Source organism: Vipera berus (assembly GCF_964194415.1).
Source record: "Vipera berus genome assembly, chromosome: 2".
Taxonomy (NCBI): Eukaryota; Metazoa; Chordata; class Lepidosauria; order Squamata; family Viperidae; genus Vipera; species Vipera berus.
In genome coordinates this window covers 16,250,630-16,267,474 of record NC_138203.1, presented here as the reverse complement: position 1 = coordinate 16,267,474, position 16,845 = coordinate 16,250,630, and the positions used below count along the sequence as shown (strand labels likewise).

The window sequence follows — 16,845 nt, the reverse complement described above, 5'->3', positions numbered from 1 at the left end:
ATGATGAAATATATATTAAAGGAGCCAGCTAGGACGTGGTCCTCCAGAAATCACTGAAATACACTTCTTAAGAACTTCCATTCTTCTTCTTTCTAGATTGGGGTTCTGGCAATAGTTGTTAAACACCTAGAAGACCTTAGGCAATTATTCCACAGCTAGGATAGATTTTTTTAAAAAAAAACACAACCTATTATTCTGCATACTTTAGCCAAATTGAGTAATTATTTATGAAGAGAATTCAATTATCTGTACCCTAGCCATTTTCTCAATGGACTACTGTAACATACTCTACAATGGGCTGCCCTTGAAGCGTTATCCAGCAGATACAAAATTCAACAGCAGGGGCAATTATGGTTGTTGCTAGAAGGACATGTTACTCAACTCCATGAGCAGCACCACTTTCTGGTTTCTTTCCAAATTCAAGGTGCTATTTTTGATCTTTAAAGCCCTATGTTGCATGAACCAGGCTACCTGAGGGGCTGCCTCTTCCTGATTACTTCTACTCATCTCATCAGGTCCAGCAGGAGTGGCATACTGCAACTAAAATATCCTATTTGATGGAACTCAAGAGTCAAGCCTTTTCTGCTGTTGTGTAAATCTCTAAAACATCATCCCCCTGAAGTGAGATCAGCCTCAACCCTTATGGCCTTCTGGAAAGCTCAAAAACATTTTATTTTTCAATCAAATTTGAGGATCCCCTGATGGGAAAAAGCCCCTGTATTGGTTGTGCACATATGAGATTTTAATTAACCCTCTCACAATCTTGGCTGTACTTATGATTATTTAATTGCCTTAATTGGTTTTTGTTATATGCCACCCAGAGTTACCTTGCAATGAGATGGCCAGTCATGGAAATTTGATTAAATAAATAAATGAAATATGTGTTTTAAAGAGGCTTCTCTTAATGCTGGAAAATCTCTCTATGAGCATCCCTTTATCTCAAAGTTATGTAAGTTTCAAACATTGGGCCATGACTAATATACCAGTATATTTAAATAGTTATGTAATAGTGATTTATCTGTACTGATTTGCAGTTCATCTTGTACAGAAGGCACGGAAAAGTTAAAGAAAAATCCATCAATATGGATAGTTTAAGTGTCATGTAGGATGAATGAGTTGATCTAAGACTGCTAACTGAGCTGCCAGTCATTAAATAAGCATTTTATGGAGCTGCCCCATAAGAGAAAATCTGTTTTAATGTATATTTATAATGGAGGTTTAGCAAGTCCCCAAAATGTAAATACATACTATCAAGTTCAAGGAAAAAAAGTTTCTTACAGCAAACTTTTCTTATTTTCTTTTCTTTGCCAGATGTTTTGGCTACCATCTGCAGCAGCAAATTCCACATGATCTTCTCATCCTTAATAAAAAGGTAAAGGTTCCCCTGCACATGCATGCTAGTCGTTTCCAACTCTATGGGCCGGTGCTCATCTCCGTTTCAAAGCCGAGAGCCAGCGCTTGTCCGAGGACGTCTCCGTGGTCATGTGGCCAGCATGACTAGACGCCAAAGGCGCACGGAACGCTCTTACCTTCCCACCGTAGTGGTCCCTATTTTTCTACTTGCATTTTTACGTGCTTTCGAACTGCTAGGTTGGCAGAAGCTGGGACGAGTAACAGGAGCTCACTCTGTTACGCGGCACTCGGAATTCGACCCACCAAACTGCCAACCTTCTGATCGACAAGCTCAGCATCCTAACCCACTGAGCCACCGCGTCCCTCCTTAATAGCAACCCTAAAAAAGTTAAGTTTATTTTGGCTTGGCATTGATAAGGGCACGATGGAACCATGAAATTTGATTTGGTTTGAAACAACCTTTGAGGTGAAATTCAAATCAGGATCTTACAGAATTATGGCTGACCCCCTTAGTTGCTACATATACATTAATATACTTAGTTGTTCCAGGCTGAGTTTACCTGAACACATGGCAGTTTAAATAGCCGGAATGATTTTTCAATGTATGTTTTATTTATCAAATTTATACTTGCTGCCAGGCCAAATGCTGCTCAGCTATTTAGATCTAACAAGCAAGCTGAGGGATTTCATTCTCTTGAATTTCTATGATTTCAACTTGAGAACAGCAAAAAAAAAAGTAGATGCAAAACAGATAAGTTATTAGAAAGGAAATACTTGCACACAGAGAAAATATTTAATAGTTTCAAAATAGGTTTTTGCCCCTTTTAAATTCTGACTGCTGACTGAAGCTACTTGGTATGCAAATTACAGTTATATTTCATATTTGGAAAGCTGCTGCACTGAATTTTAAATTTTAGGAACAACAGGAATATTTTAGAATATTTTTGTAACCATGACACTGAAATATTGCGTGATTTTGGAAATCAACAGACAACTAACTCTTTGCCGTACATTTCTTAATTAGAATGCACACATTTTCTTTCACGATTTTTTTAAACTTTTTTAATTTATATCCTGCATTTATCATTTATATAAATAATTCAAGATGGTGAACACACATTGTACTCCTTCCTCCTCCTATTTTTCCCATAACCACCACCCTGTGAGGTGAAGTGAGCTGAGAGAAAGTGAAGGAGGAGATGAAAGAAAAGACTTCAATTTTTAATAATAAAACAACTTGAATCTGGAAATATATTTAAGTACATCCTTTTAAAAATCTGATTCTGTTTAAATGACTGAATTAAAGAATGTTTCATGAGTCAGAAGATCTCATTCCTGACTACTACCTTTGAATGTATTATATACCTTCATCCATCTATTATTTACCATTATTTCCCCCCACAAATATACACGCTGTTTTTCTCCTCTTTCTGTTCTCATAATTCTGTGAGCTAGATTGGTAGACATGAAGATTGGCCCCATTGCAGAAAGTATGTTATGTATTCTGGAGTTCATGAGCCTAAAACTCCATGGTTCTACTCAACGTTCCCCAAAATGGTGCCCTCCAGGTAGATTGGGATTTCACTCGCAAAACTCCCCATCAATAAAATTGTGTTCTAGTTCAACTTTAACCCACTACATCTCTAACCTTTACTGTAAGCCATCTAAGGAAGTTTAATCACTCATAGCCTATCTCCATTGAAAGGTAGCAAAATAAATTATTTTGGGGTGATAGGGTGGTGGACCATTTAAGCTACACTCTCTGGAGAATCGCAAAAGCTAACATAATGCCTAAGTATAGACAGAAAGCGGCCACTAGCCCTGTACAACACGGGAAACATTTAATCAAGCAGGATTAAATTTTATTTTTTTTAGTTTTCCCAGTCTTCTCATGAAACTAAGTGTATTTTTTCTTTCATGCCTGACTTCAGGGCATAAGAGACTAGCTAGGCTGCATAAAAACAAAATTCCTTGCATGTTTAGGTAAAATCTCAGTGGTTTATTTTAACCACTTACAATGCATGTGTGGACATTGAAGGAGGATAGGAAAAGTATTTATGCTTTTGAACTTTGATGTTGGAGAAGACTCCTGAGAAATGTTTTAGACAGCCAAGAAAACAAATATCAAGCAAATCAACCCAGTGTTCTCACTTGAATTCTTACTCACAAATGATCAGGTAGTCCTCGACCTACAACCACAATTGAGGCCACAATTTCTGTTGCTAAGTAAAACATTTGTTAAGTGAATTTTGCACCATTTTATGACTTTTCTTGACTCATCTGTTAATTGAATCACTGCAGTTGTTAACTTAGTAACATGGTTGTTAAGTTAATCTGGCATCCAAATTTTGACCACATGATCACAGGGATACTGCAACGGCCATAATATAAAAATTGGTCATAAGTCACTTTTTTCCCCAGTGCCACTGCTACTTTGAACCGTCACTAAATGAACTGTAATAACCCAAGCACTACCTATTATGTAATGAGGTTGTAAACCTTTTACATGATTTCATGACCATCAGGAGCAATAAGAGACAAAATTAAAGGTTTGTACAGAAAATGATTCAAATTCTACAGGCCCCCTCATGACGGGAATGGAATACAGGAGTACAAGTACAACTGCCCTGGGAAATAATCACCCAGTTAAACGTGCCTGATGTCACTATAAGCTACGAGCAACATTCACTAGTGACTAATTTGCTCTGTTGCTTAAAAGAACATTCTATTTTTAGAGTTTGTCAGGTCCAAGTTTACAACCCAGTCACATTCCTCCACCACTGCATTAACCTGGAAGATTTGCATTAGCAAGCAACTGCCCCATCAGCATGAACCAGTTTATCTCTTCTTTCCTAAATAATTAGTCCTTATATAACATTGTTCCCAGTAGAAGGAAAGCTGACTTGAGATAAGACTGCCATCTGATTAGCCATAGGGAGCCCCACTCTCAACATAATTGGCACAGTAAGCAAATTAGTTCAGCAGTAATCTCCACACTGATATTCTGAAGCAATCATCCCACAAAACATTTGTCTTCTTGGATCAGTGGCCCTCTCTTAAAGAACAAAAAACAGAGTGAAAGTTGCTGGTTATCTTTTTTCAAGATCATCCAAAGTCACTTTCATCTTAGTCTTCTCACTAGCAACAATTTTATCTCCTACTACAGTAGCTGTAGTGTCAAGATCCACCCTTCCTGTTCCCTTTATTTATTTTTATTTATTTATTTATTAAGAAAATGGCCACCCAACTCTGGGCATCTTATAGGAATAAAAACCCAGACGCAAAATCCAATAAACCCTCATCCACAATCCCAGGCGGCAACAATCAGACAAGCCACCTGACGGGCTCTGTATCACCCTGGGGTCTCCAAGTCCACTAACTAACTTTTTCCATAGTGGTGCTCCATCTTCAGAACCCGTTCTGCAGAGAGGCACGCCTGAAGCATACATTGTTTTGGGGGAACGTACCAGCTGAAGACTTTCATTTTCCCAGGCTTTTTATGATCCACTTCAGTTATTTTAGAACTTTGCGGGTTTTGTAACAGTGCAAACAGTTACAAATATGTGGTGCTCTCATTATAACTATTCCTATTGTTTTAATACTGTTTATTTGGGGGGGGGGGGAATTGGATCGACTACACACTGTCTGGGGAATATTATCATTGAGCAATATAATAAATGACAATGACAATGATGGAAATGACAAGTTTCAGAGGAACTTTACTATGCACTGAAAAAGTTATGAAATATATTAACCCCATCACATTTATATAATGAAACCAAGTTACTGAGGTTTTTATAAGTCAGAGAGCGGTGACTGGTGGAAACTGTTAAAGGGTATCAGCTTCAACTGTACAGATAATACAAGTCCTGTGGCAGATATTAACTTGGGTCAAAGATCTTGTCCCAAGATGGAGGAATAAGTGAGTGCTGGCTCAGGAATTCTGGGAGTTGAAGTCCATGAGTCATAAAAGAGCCGAGGTTGCCTACCCCTGGGTTATACTGTGACTGGGAGTTCCATAGGCAAAGGTTAGTCATGCTGTTTCATCTGAAAACTTATTTTAAACTGAAAACTGGTTCATGAAAACTATGGGTTTTTTTTAGCTTCTTAGGGAAGATAACCTCTTGCTTCCTTTATCTAATATGCCCTCCCCTCCTTCCAGCTTAATTGGCTAACGGCTAATTTCTAAACCTTAGATTGTCCTGTTGGTACAGGTCCTGTCTGTATAGATCCCAATCTATAGTTTCCTTTATCCACAGTTGTAATGGTACGCAGAAAGCAGAAATGACCTTGGGAGAGAGAGGAGAAAGACCGGCTGCATAGGCAACTTTCTGATAAGCCGCAACTCAGAGGGGAAATTTGGATTCCCTGCCTTCTGGGAATCCAGACAATATTCCATCACAGAAAAGCATGAGAAACATTTCAGAAGGGACTCTCCCTAGTTTTCCAGAGACTAAAAAAAAAAAAAAGAGGGAGGGAGGAATACTTTCAGCCTTGCAAAATTCTGTTAACATATCCTTACACTCAAGTAGGATCAGTTCATCTGGGCGTGCTTCTTGTCTCAACTACCATGCAAAGCTGACAACAGCGCAACAATTGAAAGCTGCTCAGCATGTAAATCTACAAAAAAATTCCCTCCGTTCCCTTGCTAGAAATGCTTTCCTGAGATAGGTAAAGGTAAAGTTTCCCCCACGCATGCGTGCTAGTCGTTTCCAACTCTAGGGGCCGGTGCTCATCTCCGTTTCAAAGCCGAAGAGCCAGTGCTTGTCCGAGGACATCTCCGTGGTCATGTGGCCAGCATGACTAGACGCCAAAGGCGCACGGAACGCTGTTACCTTCCCACCGTACTGGTCCCTATTTTTCTACTTGCATTTTTACGTGCTTTCGAACTGCTAGGTTGGCAGAAGCTGGGACGAGTAACAGGCGCTCACTCTGTTACTGGGATTCGACCCTCCAAACTGCCGACCTTCTGATCGACAAGCTCAGCATCCTAACCCACTGAGCCACCGTGTCCTGAGATACCCAAACCCAAAAGCCACCGCAGCATGGGAATACTGTCCCATCTTAAAAAAAAAAAGCTTGCATGGTCAGGAGTAAAGATAGCTGAGGGCTGACTTCCTTCATCCTATTTCCTCCTTTGTCATAGCTACTATCTGTAGTGATCTTGGTACCTGTTTTATCCCAATAGGGGGGAAAAACAAAACTGTTCAAACTGCAGACTGGTGGTTTGATGCCCCTGAATGATTCTGATAAGCAAGGAAACGGACTCAGGAAGAAAGAGAGCATGTCCTATGGTTGACCTCCAACTTTCTTTGGGGAGGCAATCCAAGCTGCTAGTTGTCACCTTTTAATGGTTAAGGGCCTTGGGTATCTTGGGATCAACATCTCTCAGCAATATAAGACCTAATGCAGCACACATTCTCCATGGTCCCTCAATTAAAGAGTTATTCACAGAAGCATGCCTTTCTAGTAATTTCCCCTCTCTCTGGAATTCAGGTAGTCTTCCACTTACAAGCACAGTTGAGCCCCACATTTTTGTTGCTGAGCAAGACAGTTGTCAAGTGAATTTTGCCCCTTTTTACAACATTTCTAGACACAGTTGTTACGTAAATCACTCCAGTGGCTAAGTTAGTAGCAAAGTCTGTTAAGTGAATTTGGCTTTCCCATTGACTTTGCTTGTTAGAAAGTCGCAAAAGGTGATCGCATGATCCTGGGGCACTGCAAACATCACAAATATGTGTCAGCTGGCAAGCGTCCGAATTTTTACCACATGACCATGGGGATGCTGCAATAGCCGTAAGTGTGAAAAATAGCCATGTCACTTTTTCAGTGCCGTTGTTACTTTGAATGGTCAATAAATGGAATGGTTGTAAGTCGAGGACTAGCTGTAATGTCTCTCCAGATGTTCAAATGGCCCCCAACTTCCAGAAAGTCTATAAAGACTTGGTTGTCCTATCAAGTCTTGAGGATGGGTTGTTATGAATATTCTTTTGCAGAATGATATGATTTTTTTTGTTTGAAATGTTCAGATTACTGGTTTATGCATGGTGAACTGTGGAGTTTGATCCTGGCTGGCTCAAGTTTGACTCAGCCTTCCATCTTCTGAAGTCAGTAAAATGAGGACCCAGATTGTTGGGGGCAATATTCTCACATTTGTAAACTACTTAGAGAATACTGTCAAGCACTATGGAGCGGTATATAAGTCTAAATGCTACTGCTAATTTATGTTTGTCCAATTCTTTTGAACTTTTCAGTTTTAATGATAGTTTTGGAGTGGGTGGCCATAATAAATTTTAATAACAAAAATACCAACAATATGCTCAGATATTATTACATATACAAACATGTGAAGTTATAGCTGCTCGTTCTTTGTCTCCTGTTGGCTTTCATATGCATCAAGTTCTTCCCAAGAACCTAGGATGTCATAATGTATTTGCATAGTTTAAGTACAGATCCAAGCAAGATCTGTAGCCTTTTGCAATTGACAGTTTGAATTTTTGTCAATGCCATCCAAAAAATTTTTTGATAGGGTACCTAGTGTATCAATAACCACTGGTATCATCACAGCTGGTTTATGCCATAATCTTTCAATTTCTTTCTTGTTATTATTTCTGATATGCTGCTGGTATATTTTTCTGTTTATTTATAACCCAAATTATGGATTTGTATAATTGTATACTTCTCAATATTGGTCTGACTGAAAGGGCTTATGGAGTCCTGCATTTAAATAATTTAAAACAGGGGTCTCCAACTTCTAAGACTTGTGGACTTCAAGTCCCAGAGTTCCCTTGCCAATGGCTAAGAAATTCTGGGAGCTGAAGTCCACAAGGCTTAAAGTTGCCAAGGTTGGAGACCCCTGGTTTAAATTAAAGATGGAAAATCTGACACTCCAATAGGCAATGGCAGTGAATTCATTAACAGGAAAAAAAATCATATTTTGAATCCTGATTTCTAAATGTTTCAATCCCTCATTCATATTGGACATTCTGCTTACTAGTTTTCAGAAACTTGTAACTTGAGTGATGCTGAATTCACCTTTTGTCTTTCAATAAATCTTCATGGTCTTCTTAGCAGAGGTGATGGCCAATCAGCATTTTGAATAGAAAGAACGAAAACATTTGGTCCTTTTTTTCTTCCTGGGTGTGGCTTCTCCCAGAATAGAAACATGGGTGTTGAAATGTTCAAGAGTACAGATATCTATCAGCATAAAAATAGTGCAGGCTGTTTATCCAAGTACCTAGTGCAGAAACTTGTTCCCTTTAAGCATTCACTTTGAACTGCAGATTACAATTTCCTGAACTCACAGCGTAAGCAAAAAGACTAACAGCCTGGCTGAACTCAAGGATCAAATCTAATCTACATATAACAAATATGGACAAGAAGCAGGACAAGAAGCAACGGATGGAAACTAATCAAGGAGAGAAGCAACCTAGAACTAAGGAGAAACTTCCTGACAGTTAGAACAATTAACCAGTGGAACAACCTGCCTCCAGAGGTGGTGAATGCTCCAACACTGGAGGTTTTTAAGAAGAGACTGGCCAGCCATTTGCCTGAAATGGTATAGGGTTTCCTGCCTGAGCAGGGGATTGGACTAGATGACTAGGTCCCTTCCAACTTCTTCTTCTTCTTCTTCTTCTTCTTCTTCTTCTTCTTCTTCTTCTTCTTCTTCTTCTTCTTCTTCTTCTTCTTCTTCTTCTTCTTCTTCTTCTTCTTCTTATTATTATTATTATTATTATTATTATTATTATTATTATTATTATTATTATTAATATTTGGCCAAAAAACAGTAGCCAAAAGCTCGACCATAATGCCTGGTGAGTTGAAGCAGAACATAGACAAAGAGGAAAGGTAAATCCAAGATTATCAATTAAAAAGGGCAAAGAATGAAGTATTTTCCAGATCCTGTAACCAATACAAAGGGGTAGCTGTCTTTGGAATCTCATTTTGCATAGCATTTCTGCAAGAGATTACAGGGCCACAAGGGAACACAAAGTTATTTTAAAATGACCAGAGTTTTGTTTTTGTTTTTTTAAAAAAAAGCTTTGAAAAATGTATTTTACTGTTTACACTGGGAGAGAGCAACACAGAATGAACTAGGTACAGGACTGAAGAGGCATACATACAAAAGCAGAGAGAATAATTATCATTATTCTTTTCAGAAGACCAACCTGCCTTGTCTTCCTGTAACATTTGCCTAGCAGGAAGTTCCAAGCAAAGAAACAAGTTTTTCATTATATAACTTTTAAACTGACTCACTTTATTTTATTTATTTTATTTTATTTTAATTCCATTTATATCCCGCCCTTCTCCGAAGACTCAGGGCGGCTTACAAGCTTAGCAGTAGCCTTCATTCTATGTATATGCCTGCTTATTAGGGCTTTCACACACACCCCAAGCGGCATTATTACAAAGTCAGCTTAATTGCCCCCAACAATCTGGGTCCTCATTTTACCTACCTCGGAAGGATGGAAGGCTGAGTCAACCTTGAGCCTGGTGGGACTCGAACCTGCACTAATTGCAGGCAGCTGGTGTTACTTAAGGAGGCATTATTTTATTTGTATAATAGGCACATCGGATTGATAATTTAGACAGATCACCAGATGACTTTAAAGGAAGATGAGGCCTACAGATACCAAAACTGCCTGCTTTATAAACGTATTCAAAGACAAAATTAGGGCAACCCTACCAGAAGGGACAGATGTTGAAAACCACAAGAGGTGTGTGCAGTATTGCCAGGGCTTCCTAGAACTGTGCAACCAATTCTTTGGAGATTCTTAACAGGAAGAATGAATAATAAATAATACAGGAAGCAGAAAAGGAAGAAGAGACAGACTGATCTGTTAAAGGAACCCCTTTAACGTCTCTCTTTAAACCTTTGCATCACCTTCAATCCCCAGCAGTTAGTTCCACCATGTCCATTTTCTGCTCTCTAAACCTCTCTTGTGGCCTACCTTTAATTAGATATTCTCTGCTTTGAGTACACTCCTAAAGAGACAAATACCACAATGCTGATGAGGGAGTAAACAACAACACATTCGCTTCCACGGAGGAGCTTCAGCAGCAGGCCTGCAGCACAAGGTGGAAGCAAGTCAATTAATACAGTGCAAATTCTCCCTGAGGAGAGAAGGAATCGGCAAAGATTTCTTTTCTGCTTACCTTCCTCCTTCCACCCAGAGCTACCCTGGATCCAGGAACCATGCAGCCGCCTTCCTCTTCCAGCTGGGAAGGAGATCCTTCCAAACAATTTCCTTATGTATGTTCTTTTTTAGACACTAAAGAACAGAAGGCACACCTCCACCACTCTCTTAGAAATCTTCCAAGACTCCCTCGCACTGCTGAGCTGGAATTCAAGGAGCTGCAAGCTCTAATGAGGATGACTCACAGGGAAGACAGCAATGCCTGTCTGCGTGAAGGAAGCTTTAAGGAAGCACCTATCAGGCCCCACCTTTTGCTGCCTCCACCAGGCAAGGTAGTAATTTACAGTCAGACTTCCCCAACTAGGCGCCCTCAGCAAGTGCTTGTTAAAACCCTCCAGCCACAGGGCCAGAGCAAGCCGGAACAAATGGGCCTTCCCCATCAGAAAGGAAACACGAGAAGGGGCAGGAGGCAGGAGAAAGGTTTACAGGGCTGAAAGGGGTTCCAGCGTTACCTAGAGCTAAGGGTTAGAGCAGTGATTTTCAACCACGGCGGCTTTCAGATACAGGTGGTCCTCGACTTATGACTGTTTGTTCAGTAACTGTTTGAAATTACAACAGCACTGAACGAAGGGGCTTAAGACCTGTACCCAAGGTTATGGCCGCTGCAGCACCCCCATGGTCACATGAATGAAATTCAGGAACTCGGCAATCTGCTTGGCCTTATCTTCCGCCCCCCCCATCCCAACCCTGTTGGGTTGTGGAAGGCCTTGGTTCTGCTTCTCACCCCACTGGGTCCGATACCCTCCTGTCCCCATTGTACCTCAGTCGACATCCCTTTTCTGTAGAACTGCCGTGTGATTTTCCTGCAATCTGCAGGCTGCAAAAAGAAGGGCGCCTGTTTTCAGCATGGCGCCACACAGAATCCATGAGGGAGAGGAAGGGTTTGGGGCGAGTTGCCCAATTCTCTTTCCTGAAGGCAAAGGGCATGGGGAGGCCCAGGACAAGCCACATAAGAACTGGGGTAGTGCTGCAGTGTGGGCCTGGGCCTTCACTAGGCCTCCCAGAGTATCCTCCTCCACCCCGAGACATAAAGGCGGTAGAACGGATTGTGGTCACTAAGTGAGGCCATAACAAGAGTGCCTCATTTAACAACCACCATGACGTGCAACCATTATGATCGTAAGTCAAGAACTACCTGATTTGGAACTACCTTCAAATCCCAGTATGCTGGCTGGAGAAGTCTAGTAGCTGAAGTCCTCATATCTTACAAAGTTGCCAAGGTTGAGAAAACCTGGGTTAGAGCAGGGCTTGCCAACCTTTCTGGGTCTGAGGCCCGATGGGAAAGGGAGGGACAGGCAACTTGTGTGTGCATGCACACACATGCAAATGTGGGTGCGTGTACGTGCACACGAACAGGGCCATGAACATGCGTGGTCCGCAAATGGGGCTTCTGGCGCTGGCACGCAGCTTGCCTAGCACCGGTGAGAGGCTCGCGGCTCGCCTAGCACCGGTGAGACATGAAAGGCTCGTGGCTTTCCTAGTGCTGGCGAGAAGCTCACAGCTCGCGGCTCTCCTAGTGCCAATGCGAGGCTCGCAGCTCAGCTAGCACCAGCACAAGATTCGCGGCTCAGCTAGCGCCGGTGTAAGGGGCTTGCGGCTCGCCTAGCGCCAGTGAGACGTGAAAGGCTCACGGCTTTCCTAGTGCTGGTGAGAAGCTCTCAGCTCGTGGCTCTCCTAGCGCCAGTGCAAGGCTCGCGGCTCAGCTAGCACCGGCACAAGATTCGCGGCTCAGCTAGCACCGGTGTAAGGGGTGAGCCAAGATGCCACGGGACCTCTAGGTTAGAGTATGAAGTTGGGGAACCTCACGCTCTATGGTAAATCTACACTGCAAGGTAGTTGTGACTTAGAGGTTATAACATAGTAACAGATAACCAGACACCCCTGTAGAGAAGTGGGTGACAATTGTCCTCAGAACTGAGCCATGATTAAAGGGATTCCCTACAAAACCTTCCCAGTAAGGCAGAGATGATTTATGAAGGTAGAGAATGACGTGGCATCTGTATGTTACTTAAGACAAACATACTGGTGAATAGAGAATGGGAATGTACGTGCAGCCTTGTTGTTTGCACAGGGATCAATTCAATAGGCTTGTAGCATTATGTTCAAATCAAGGACTGATCTTTAATAACCCATGGATTTAAGCAATACTGAAACAAAGTTTGTTCTTGGCTTATTGGAGCACCATGAATCATAAACGTGGTTGGTAATAATGCAAACCTTTGCCTCACAAGGGAAAGCAGAGCAAGAGGGAACATCACAAGAATGTGCTCATTCACAATGTGATTTAACATGCCTAGATTCTGGGCTCTTTGCAAAGTTACTGTGAACATACTGTAACATATGCTCCTACAGATTCACACGTAAGAGAAAATACTGTGGAGATCAGAGAGCTTCAGCAAATGGGCTCATTGACTTGTGTCTACTTATTGCCTTCCTGTCTCACCTTTCATTTAGAAGCAAAAGACGGTGATTCACCACAGTCCTCCTATTGTAATACCCATCACATCGATCTTGGGAAGTCGGTCTAAGAGAGAATGGCTGTCCCAGAATCATTCCCAGGAGAATACCCATCTTGAGGATAAACTAGAATACCCTGCCTCCCACTTCTAGACAACTGTGTTGCCATTACCCTACAACTGGTCCTGGAGTGTTAAGTAGGGCAGCACTGATTTTATTTATTTATTTATTTATTTGCATGCCATCTTAATTATTTTTATAAATAACTCAAAGAGGCGAACATATCAAGCATACTTTCCTCCTCCTGTTTTTGCCACAATAACAATCGTGTGAGGTGAGTTGGGTTGAGAGAGAATGACTGGTCCAAAGTCACCCAGCTGGCTTTCAGGCCTAAGGAGGAATTAGAACTCACAGCTTCTTGCTTTCTAGACTTTTGGATCCTTTTAATTTGGGGGGGGGGAGGAAATGATTCTCTGAAGTTGAAAATGAATGACTCTAAGCTCAGAGAGGTTCCCAATCTTTCTTGGAACAATGATAAAAAGATAAAGGTAAAGGTTCCCCCGCACATGCGTGCTAGTCATTTCCGACTCAAGGGGCCGGTGCTCATCTCCATTTCAAAGCCGAAGAGCCAGCGCTTGTCCGAGGACGTCTCCGTGGTCATGTGGCCGGCATGACTAGATGCCAAAGGCGCACTGAACGCTGTTACCTTCCCACCGTAGTGGTCCCTATTTTTCTACTTGCATTTTTACATGCTTTCGAACTACTAGGTTGGCAGAAGCTGGGACGAGTAACAGGCGCTCACTCTGCTACGCGGCACTCGGGATTCGACCCGCCAAACTGCCGACCATCTGATCGACAAGCTCAGCGTCCTAACCCACTGAGTGCATAATTTCAAGCTATCTGCCCCCCTCCCCCAGACAAAGAGAAACAGAGGGATGGGTAGACAGGGTGGCAGGGAACAAAATGGGTGTTTCATATCCCAAATGAAAACTATTTTGTGATAAAATAACCTGCCTCTCGAGTTTCATAGCATGTTTTCAAAATTCCAGAAAAACTGGGTAGAATCCAGATTCATCTCCATCATTTTTAATCTCACAATTTAATTGTCCCTCATTTTTTCTTATGGGAGAAAGAAAGAAAAATAATTGCTCCAGACATTTCTAGAAGAGCAGAGGAAAAAAGAAGACGAACAGACCCCTTGCTCACCGAGAGCTAGTAACTTGGCATTTGAATCTCTCTTATCTAGAATGAAGCTGAGTGCAAAATAACCCATTTTATTGGACTCACCATTTTCACCTTCACCTTACATATGATTAAGCCAGGATTCCCAGGAGAGGAGAAAGGGGAAAAAAAAAGCTAAGAGATTCTTAAGTCATGAAACTGAAAGATGTTTAATGTTATATGCCACCCAGTCACTGTGGGTGAATTGGGCACCTATATACATTAATAAAATTAAAATAAAATAATAAAATAAAATAAATAAAATAATAAAATAAAATAAAATAAAATAAAATAAATAAAATAAAATAATAAAATAAAATAAAATAATAAAATAAAATTAAAATAAAAATAAAATAAAATAATAAAATAAAATAATAATAAAATAAAATAAAATAATAAAATAAAATAATAAAATAAAATAAAATAATAAAATAAAATAAAATAATAAAATAAAAAAAAATAAAAAAATTAAAAAAAAATAAAATTCACAGAATTTTGTCCTTAAGAAAAGCAGTGCTACAGAGCATGGCCACCTCTGCTCACCAAAGCACAAAAAACGACTGCAGAACACTTGAATTATAAACAGAGGGGGAGGGGCGACATAAAATCTGTGAAATCCAATTCACAGATGTCAGCAAGTGTGCGCAGAAAGAGGCAGCGATGTTTAACAATTAAGCGCAGAGCTTTCCTCCCCCCATCGCCTTGCTCCCATGGTAACTCTGGCATGCGCATACATCATAATGAGACAAAATAGGCTGTGGCAAACTCCAAGCACCCTGCTGCATGGAAATAACAGATGGTGAGCCTCCGCTCTACAATGACATAAAAAGGGGCACACCTTCATATCCCAAGGAGATGCCACACATCGTGTTTAGCTCTAGGTATTCCTTAAAAATGTTTTGATCACGAGCCTTCTCATCCCAAAGAACGAGCCAGATTTAAATCCAACCCTGGAGAAATACTGGTAATCCTCAACTTATGATCACAACTGGGACCAGAACGTTTGTTGCTAAGAAGAGCAGGCATTACGTGAGTTGTGCCCTATTTTACTACCTTTTTTGCCAGGGTTGTTAAGCAAATCACCATGGCCATGAAGTGAATCACACGATTATTAAGATTATTAAGTTAGTCTGGGTTTCCCGATTGCTTTTGTTTGTTGGAAGCCCTCTGGGAAGATCATAAATGATGATCACGAGAATCCAGGATGCTGCAACAGTAATAGATACACAAAAGTTGCCAAGCACCCTAAGTTTGATCACATGACTGTGGGGATGCTGCAATAGCTGTAAGTGCAAGAACAAGCTGTAAGTCATTTTCTTCAATGCTAACTGTGAGTGGTTGTTTAACGAATGGTCATAAGTCAAGGACTTGGGCTGTTACAGGTGCCAAGTGAGACCCAAAGGGCCACATCTGCTGGCGCACACATGAGAATGAGCAGCATTGAGAAGCACAGGTGCATCCATGCATATCTCCGCACAGTTCTAAACACACAAATAGATACACAACATAAATCAGGAGGAAGCAAAAAAGCATTTCCTTGTTCTGTCCAGGAAAAAGAACAAAATCCAATTCCTGTGAATGGAAGCAATAAACGTGTGGGACAATTTCAGGTTTTCTGAGTTTCACATTCTTCCAAAGATATCAGTTAGATTGGGCTGAGCTGCAGCATTTTTCCCTCACAAAGTTCAAGCGCTCATTTGCATGTCTGCATGCAAATTGGATGCAAATGTTTCTAAATATGGGCAGATTTGTTTCCAGTTTTGCCTCAGCACACAAACCTATTTTTGCTATGCATTTTTTTGGGTTATTCTCATGAAGCCATGCATTTTGTTCATTTCTCCCTCCGTCCAACCCCACCACCACCTTAGATAGTCACTAATCGTTATTACTGAACTGCATTCTGAAAATTCAGAGAACCGTGAATTTCAAACGGTAAGCAAATTTCAGGCTGTGCCCTGATCCAAAAATGCGAAACCGTTAGGAATAAGGGGACAAAATGCCTTTCATTTGCATCTGAATGCAACCCTAATGAATTAAATGAATTTCACACACACCCCCATTCCTAATGAATGGCTCTGGAAGAATAGTAATGTGCAGCCTTTCTGTGGAAAGACGGAGATGCAGCCTATTCATCCTCTGACAGACAAGATGCCCAAGAGACTCACCGTTTCCAAGAGCTTAAATTTTAGAAATCAGATCCTACTCTAAGGGTGTCCATTTGAAGAAGTATACCATCACAGAAGAAAGATAAACTGTGCAAGATGTAAGTATGTATTCGTTTCTCTCTTTCTTTCTTTTTTGGTACCTTTGAGTCAGTTTTTGGTGACTGCATGGATGAGTTAGGGTAATCCCTCAAGTTTTCTTGGCAAGGTTTCTTGGAAGTGGTTTGCCATTGTCTCATTCCCAGGGCTGAAAGAGAGAGAGTGATTGGCCCAAAGTATCCAGCTGACTTCATGCTTAAGGGAGACTAGAACTCACAGTCTCCCAGTTTCTATCCTGATGCCTTAATCACCATACCAAACAGCTACTGTTTTACAGGAACTCAACTGGGGGAATCTCTCTCTATTTTATCTTCACAAGAACCCTGTGGTTTATCTACTGAGCTTCCTTGTGTCTC

The 16,845-nt window shown here is 41.0% G+C and overlaps 1 protein-coding gene across 5 annotated transcripts in view; it reads right to left on the bottom strand.

Annotated features, from left to right (window-relative positions):
- Positions 1 to 16,845, bottom strand: part of NEDD4L (NEDD4 like E3 ubiquitin protein ligase) — a gene marked incomplete at its 5' end in the record, with an annotated part of 305,674 nt that overhangs the window by 163,834 nt on the left and 124,995 nt on the right. The window contains one exon of one of the 5 annotated variants that reach the window (XM_081320518.1): positions 10,510 to 10,931. The exons of the other annotated variants lie outside the window; for them this stretch is intronic. Of the gene's footprint in view, positions 1 to 10,509; positions 10,932 to 16,845 lie in introns of those variants that run through there. 5 annotated transcript variants of the gene reach the window in all.